Below are 8,802 nucleotides of genomic sequence, written 5' to 3' on the forward strand. Positions count from 1 at the left end.
GAGATGGTGAGAATCCTAATACCGCATGCTCCTATATGTAGTACGACTGCATAGTGCCACCGTGTCCCATACCACGGGCCACCAATGCATTCGTTTCCAAGCCGACCACGGCATCTAGTCTATCAAGGCATTATGCAACAAGATGTACACACTCGACATATATCATCTCATTCAATTTGCATTTAAAAAGTAAACATAGCATAAATGCACATCAATGTGTGAAATGACTACTCTATATAGCATATTCATGATGACATGACTAAATTAGATATAGTTATATGAATGCCAAACAAATGCCTTGAAATAGGCCAAACGTCCTCTCTCCACTTACTTGTAGCGCACAAGGAGTCCCGCTCGGTACGGGTGAGATCCGGAGCGAATCGGGTAGGCTTTGGTGAACCTAACCAAATTAAGCGGGGTTAGCACTTCACCATTTTAGAATCAAAATTAATGAAATCCGATGTCAAAATCGTGTTTAGAACGTCGAAAGAAGGTCCCACGTCCGATTTGGGCTCGATCGGACCTAAAAATCACATTCTGGCCACTCAGGTGGGTCACTCAGGTGGGTTGTCTACCCACCGGTCCTACCCGCCGATTTTGGACCGGCGGGTATGGACCCTCTGGTAGGACCCACTGGTCCTACCCGCCGGTTTGGCCAGAACCCCCCTGGTCCTCTCAGGTGGGTGACTCAGGCGGGTAAGGACCCGCCGGTTGCACCCGCCGGTTTTGGCGAAAAAACCCCAGTTTCTTCTCAACTTCCTCCATTCCTTGGGGACCCAAATAGGGCTTTTCTCAACCCATTCTTCACACCTTTAAAGTCCTATAGGATGGTTCTAGCTTAGATCTAAGTTAGATTCAAGTGAGGGGAACCATCTTACCTTCTTTGCCCAAGAATGACTTCAAACCCTCCAAATCACTTCCAACTCACAATGCTCCTTCTACCTTGTCAATATCTCTTCAAATCCTTCAAGATCAACACATAAATCATCTATTAAACCTTAGATTCATCATTTCAAAGGGTGTCTACAAGATCTTAAGAAACCATACCCGAATCAAGGGTTTAAGGCGTGGGTATGGCGAATGTTCATAAAACCCAACTTTTCTTACCTCCAACTGTAGATCTCGAGTTGAAGATTACTCTTCCGGCACCGGAATGGCAAGATCGAGCTTCGGCGCCGCTGAAATCCTTCCTTTCTTCCTCTTCCTTTCTTCTTCCCTTTCTTTTTCTCTCTCCTCTTTCCTTTTCTCACCAAACGTACGGGGGTAATAAATGGAAAGAAAAGAAGTCATAAAGCTTTATATACTATTCCTACTTAAGTGAATAGTGATGGATGGGTCACTCAGGTGGGTGGGTGTACCCACCTGACATACCCATCCGAGAGTAAAAACTTGGGATTTTGACCGGCTCGGACCTCGGCTCAAACCCCACCCCAGGCATACATTGTAGCCTACGTATATATCTTAAAATACAGATATAATACCTGTTTTATCCGTATATAGCCTTATGGTAGGTGCACGTACACGGTTTGGGCACTCCCGTCTCTTCTGGCACTGGCTCGGACTTGTCGGGCCAGCCGGTGTTTAAGGTCACCCGTGCCATCATAGCCCATAAGGAACCCGCTCTAACATCCTCTGGCTCGGTTCCTGCATGGTTAAACCGGTTCAACCACGAAATCAGACCGGGTTTAAGAAGCGGGATATTACATATAGACAAGTACAAAAAACCCATGTTGCAGCTTGCTCAGATGCCTTTACACACCCTTTGATTGGCCTGTATATTGGCGGAGTGGCCGTACAAGCAGACGAGGTTCTCTTGCCCTTAAAACAATTATATAAAAAATGAAATTTGTTCTAGTTGAGATTGAATGAGGTTAAATCCACGGTTATAAATTAAAGAACACCTTGCAAAACTATTTTCTTGTATGTACTACAACCTTTAATTTAACACTAATAACTTTTTTTTTCCCCTAAAACCAACAAGTATATTAATATAAGGAGGAAAAAGAAAAAGTAATTTGCAACAATATGTTTTCCCCTCTCCATTTCAAATGAAAAGGAGAAGAGTGGGGGGAATGTGTTTTATCTAATTGGATCAGGGTGAAAACAGACCCGGAAAACAATGGGAATCTCCATTCTTCTTTCCTTTCCTTTACCGTTCATGTCGTCTGAGACAGATGTCCAATGTTGAAGGTAGCACTCGAAAGAATTGTAGAGGATCTAATCCCTCTACTAATCGGTATAAATGAAGCCTTTAATAATTGAAGTAGATGTCTTTGTGAGTTAATGTAAGCAACCACAAATAAGGACATGTACCCACCCACTCACCAACCAAGTAACCCATACTAATCGACTCAACCCCATTTTGTGTTACAAGAAAGACTTTCGTGGGCTGCTCAAGGCTACAAAGGGATTTTCAATATTAAGGTTTGATGTTAATTTCCATAATCAATTAGCTCACTACTATACTGTTCTACCAATAATATTCCATTAATCAATGAGATATGTATATGCTACCTACCCTTGCTAATGATTAATCCCCTCCACCTGTTACTTATTATTTCTTCCAGACAAGGCACATTGTTTAGCACGTTTTGTTCTTCAATTCTTCTCATTCTTATTAGTACAGCTCCATGAGAAATCTCTCTATCTATCAGTTTCACACCATTACAAACATAAGCGAAGCGACTTAACAATGACTAAGAGGAGTGAGGAGTCTTTTTTTTGCTAGAAATCATATGTATTAAAAAAATAAAAGAAATATACAGATGAAAAATGTAAAATAAACCAAATACACGTACAAAAGTGCCCAAAAGAGACTAAAGAGGGCTAGGCCAATTTCCCACCTTCGGCATTGCCATCAACAGGAAAGAAACCTAAAAAACCCTCTAAAGCCAACACTAGAAGAGATTAAATCAGACAGTAGCGAAGACACCTAATCACGTCCATTTCGAGGTCCAATTGAACCAAAGCTGGCCAAGAGATAATGGGATCAGAGAAGCCATATTTTGCCGCCGATTTAGCAAGGAAATTTGCAACCAAGTTTGCCTCCCTATAACAGTGAGTTAACTTCCAATCAATTGATTTTAAAAAGGGAAGCAAATTACACCATTGTTGACAACAAATCCAAGGTACCATACCATTGGTAATCAATAAAACCACAGCGACTGAATCACATTCAATCCATAGACGTTGGATACCCATCACTTTCACTTGCTCTAAGGCTTCTATTACTGCTAGAAATTCTGCTTCAAAGTTGGTTTTTACTCCCATCATCCCCTTGAAATTTCCAATAACCTCAGAGTTCCAATTTCGACACACCACCAATTCCCGCCCTACCTGGATTTCCCAGCTAGCAGCCATCTGTGTTTCATTTTACCCAATCCATTTCTGGAGCACACCAGAAAATTTCAAACATCTGCCAGGATTTTTGAGAAGCAAATTGAATCCCAATACTCCTTGCACAGATAAGATCAGAAATTGACAAATAATTCCCTGAAGTGCAATAGGATTGTAAACTAATTTCATTCCGAACTAGAGCAAAACATTGCTCGGCTGACCTATGAAATCCATCATGTAGCCTTGAATTCCTTTCCAACCAGACAAAGAAAGGAATTAAAATGAAACCAGACAACCCCGCCCACTTGAAGAAAATAGAATTCCCACAAGACTTCCACCAGGTCAGTAATCGCTCCACCTCAATAACTCCCTACCAATTCTTCCCAATACAATTACAGAAAATCTTCCAAACTTTTATGGAATAAGAACAATGGAAGAAAATATGGAGAAAGGATTCCTCAACAACACCACATAATACACACTTAGAAGCAAGATGAATACTTTTCTTTTTAACCATATCATCAGATGGGATTTTCCTTTTCATAAATCTCCATCCAAACAAAGCCTGCCGAGGTTGGATCTTCGATTTCCAAACTATTGAGTGCCATCCAATAGAAGGAGAAGACTGACGAATTACCTCCCAAGCCAATTTGATGGAGAACAAGCCTGATGAAGACGGACACCAATGAAAAATACCCACATCAGCTGAAGGAGATATAGATTTTTTTGCCAGAACCAAAAAATTAGAGATCAAAATAGATTGAACTAACAGAAAATTCCATCTTTCGTTGATAATGAAATCTGAAACTCTAAAGGAAGCGCTAGGCAAATCAATAGCATCCATATCCGACAAAGCCGCTAAAGAGGAGCTTCCCAACCATTTGTCAAGTAAAAAATTTATTTTCTTCCCATTACCCACCGTCCACCCAATATTATCAGAGACAATACTCCAAACTTTTTTCATACCTAGCCAAATGGAAGAACTTTTGTAGCCACTCTTCAAAGACCCATTCTTATTCAATAACCGAGCTCTAAAAAATTTAGCCATAACAGAATTTTCATTTCTGATTTGCCAAACCAACTTACATAAACAGGCTATGTTTATATCTCTAAACCTGCGAATCCCCAAACCACCCTCCTTCTTTGATTTGTAAACATCCTCTCATTTTACCACAAATTTTTTTTTTTTTTTTTTTTGCACTTCCATATCCCCTGACCATATGAAATTACGGACCCATTGCTCCAACATTTTCACGATAGATTCTGACCACCAGTAAACAATAAAATTATGAACAAGAATGCCATAGATTACTGACTTGACCAACTCTACGCAACCCACCATAGATAAAAGCTTTCCCTTCCACCCGGCCAATCCATCTTTGAGGAGTCAATAGTGGGTTTCCTACTTCTTCACTTCAGGATAATGGCAACTCTTTTGGTCCCAAATCAATAGAAAATGTACAGTGTGGTTTTGGGTTATTGACTTTTTGTTCCCTCTCTCTCTCTCTCATAGAAAGATCAAGTCAAGGAGTCAATAGCTAGCTCATGGGTCACAATCAATCCATTTATAATATTTGTGTAAGAGAAAAAAAGGCTACCTGCTGGCACTGGACCCCAGCACATGGGCCGATGGGAGAAAAAGTGAGAGCTTTTTCAGCACATGGTGAGCGTGGAAAACATGGTTTTTTCGTGCTTTGTTTTGTATGAGCATGTTATTTTTTATTTAATCTATCCAATTCTATGGGGGAAGGGGAAATGTATACGATGAGGCTTGAACCCAAGACCTATTAATAATGGGCTTCCACTCACCACAGGCTATGAAGTGCGTTGGTCATTTGCATTTGTTCACTCTCTTCATTTATTGAAATAACTCACTTCCAAATTCCCAAGTGAAGGAGTCAATTTCTTGCAAGGGATAAGGTTGGGAACGCTAGTTGTGATTGTGCCCAACACTGTGTGTGTCTCCCTCCACCCTTGAAAATTCCCCCTGCTAGTCCCATCGCAACTCCTTCATTGGTTGAGCCGCAAGTTTCAAACATGCCCAACTTCCCTTTTTGCATATACAAGAAAACTCTAGAGCTACATGTACATATAGTATTTGGATCCTCTATGGAGCAACATGGTGTCCGGTGCGCATCCAACGCCTAAAACGCCTTGGGTTGTGTCTGGCCACCTTGGGCTCCGTGCCAAAGTGATTCTGACCATTAGATGCATGCCGGATACCATGTTGCACCACAAAGGAGTTAAATCCGTAGATCTATGGTACTGTACCAAAGGGGGATGATTTTTTTTTTTTTTGGTTGGGAAAGGGGTGGGGGGGGGGGGGTTTGTTTATTGGTTAAAAATCCAGAATAACATAATATGCTACTTTCTCAACTGAAATTTTCTTTAGCTACCTTCTCGCACGTCCACTGCATTTATCAGATTCGTTTGGTGTCACTTTGTCTTCTCTCTCTTTCCCATATTTCAATCTGCTAGCCTTTTTACTGCCCATCTTATGGCCACGTACTGAACACCACCAGCTATCTCCAAACATATCATCGAATCATTTCATCACTTCATCGCTCTGTCATATAGTACATCACCTTTAGATTGTATTTTAGTGATGTATGGGGGCCTGCCCCAATTTCTTCCGTTAATAGATATTGCTATTTTATTTTGCTTTTGGATGACAACACAAAATACTTATGGTTTTTTCCTATGGTTTACAATTTTGAGGCTTTCTCCATTTTTTTAAAATTTCAAACTCTACAATTGTCCCATAAAAATTAAAGTAATTCAAACCGATTGGGGTGGTGAGGCACCCTTAATCTTTTTTTTTTTCCTCAAAAATGGTATTTCCCATCATCTCTCTTGCCCCCACATTCAAAGTAACAAAACTCTTTTGAGCAGTGTCATCCTCATATCTTTGAGACTGAGCTCCCCTTTTGGTCCATAGCTCAATCCCTCAATAGTATTGATATCTTGCTTTTGACATTGCAGTATATCTAATCAACTGCATACCCTCCAAAATATCTCATGGTATTTCCTTTTTTGAAATTTCTTACCATCACCCTCTTGATTATAGGATTTTTAATTTAATTTAAAATATTTGGTTTTCTTTCTTTTCTCTATCTCTGATCATATCGATCTCACCGAATGGACTTTCGGTCCTCTCCCTATGTATTTCTAGGATATAGTCACTCTCATGTTAGGTATCGTTGCATAGATATTGCAACTAAGTGTATCTATGTTGTTAGACATGTTCAGTTTGATGAATTTAGTTATCTACTCTATTCATTCTTGTGTTCATTCTTGAGAAGGTCCCAGCTTTCCTATCTTGTCCCCCTCACCTTGAGGCTTTCCCATCCACTGTATTTGTCCCGCACTGCTTTCACTCCCTTCACAACCGCGTCCCATCATTCCCAAAATCCCAACCCTCACCCACTCCCTACCTAAGACTCATACCCTCATCGACCTCTACACCCACACTATCACCCACTTGATCATGCCCCCTCCCCAGTATAGTCCTCTCCACAAATTCACTCTCCCAATGGGATACAACGCATCTCAGACCTTGCATCCTCCTCATCATCTTTCACCCACCCCATAATCCCACCTCGAACCCTTCACCCCATGCACTCCTCTGTCATCCCACCCTCACAGCCCCATCACCATAAGACCTAATTGAACTCACCTGTTACACCCAAGCCAAACTTTCTCTAGAGTGGCATTAAGAAGTTTAATGCATTGATGCATAATGGGATACGGTCACTTGTTTCACACAGGCCTGATTTGAAAACTAGCCCCGATTGTTATTAGGTTTATAGAATTAAAAGAAAGGCTGATGAGCAGTCGGAATGCTTGAGACATGTCTAGTGGCCAAGGTGCCAGTTTCATCAACAACATGAAATTTCCTACAATGAAACATTCAGTCCTGTAGTCAAACGTACAACTATCTAGACTATTTTGTTACTTGCTATATCTCAGAGCTGGTGGATCGCTAGTTGGACATTCACAATACCTTCTTACATAGAATTTCGATTGGTCTAAATGGTCCAATCACTAGGTTTTTGAATATTTCTCCCATCCAAATAATGCTAGCAAATGACACAAGTCCCTCTATGGACTCAATCTGTCATCGCATGTATGGTTTCATTGGCTATCTCAACTTCTCATCCAAAATGGGTTATGTGCTTCAAAAATAGATACCTCTTCGTTCATTTACACACAAGGTGCAGTCAAGCTATATGTGCATATTTTATGTAGATGATATTCTTGTTACAAGAGACTTTCCTAATCATGCCACTTCTCTTATCAATCAGTTAGGGGATGAATTTTCACTGAAAGATTTGAGTTCTCTCAGCTTATTTTTGGGTATTATGAATGTCCCACATAAGGCTGGTATTGTACTCTCTTAGTATCGAAACAAAGTTTATCTTCTGTAGAAGTCTGGAATGGTAGACTTAAAACCTGTCTGAACTTCAATTTCCACCACTCCAAAATTGTCCAAGTCAGGGAGTGTATAGTTCTTTATTCTTACTAAATGCGCTCAATTGTTGGGGCTTTACGGTATAACACCCTCTCCAGATGGATGTTGTCTTTGTAGTCAGCCGTGCATGTCAATTTAAGCATGCGCCAACTGAGGAGATTGGGTTCTACTCAAACTTATCATATGCTAATTGGGCTAGTTCCATTAATGATCATGAGTTTACTTGTGGATTTGCAATCTAGCTTGTCAAAAATGTCATCCCTTAAACAAAAGACAATGACTCATGGGTTCTACTCAAACTTACCTTACGCTAATTGGGTCAGTTCCATTGATGATATGAGTTTACTTGTGGATTTGCAATCTAGCTTGTCAAAAATCTCATCTCTTAAACAAAAGACAATGACTCATGGGTTCTACTCAAACTTATCTTATGCTAATTGGGCCAGTTTCATTGATGATCATGAGTTTTCTTGTGGATTTGCAATCTATCTTGTCAAAAATCTCATCTCTTAAACAAAAGACAATGACTCATGGGTTCTGCTCAAACTTATCTTACGCTAATTGGGCCAGTTCCATTGATGATCATGAGTTTACTTGTGGATTTGCAATCTATCTGGTCAAAAATCTCATCTCTTAAACAAAAGATAATGACTCATTCGTCCATTGAATCAAAGTACAAAGGCCTTGCAGATGCCTCGGCAGAACTGACTTGTCTCCAATATCTCTTCATTGAGCTCGGGTTCCCACTACAACAACCTCCTTTATGGTGTGACAATATTAGTGCTATTTATCTTCCATTTAGTCCTGTATTTTATGCCCGTAGTAAGTATGAAGAGATTGATTTTCACTTTGTGTGTAAATATGTGGCGCACCTTGAGCTAACAACCCATTTCATATTCACTATTGATTAGATTGTAGATATCAAGAGTAAGGGCTTATGTTCAACACGTTTTTAATTTCTTGGTGACAAGTTAAAAGTTTGTCCTAGAAATCCT

Source organism: Macadamia integrifolia, unplaced genomic scaffold (assembly GCF_013358625.1).
Source record: "Macadamia integrifolia cultivar HAES 741 unplaced genomic scaffold, SCU_Mint_v3 scaffold2510, whole genome shotgun sequence".
Lineage (NCBI taxonomy): Eukaryota > Viridiplantae > Streptophyta > Magnoliopsida > Proteales > Proteaceae > Macadamia > Macadamia integrifolia.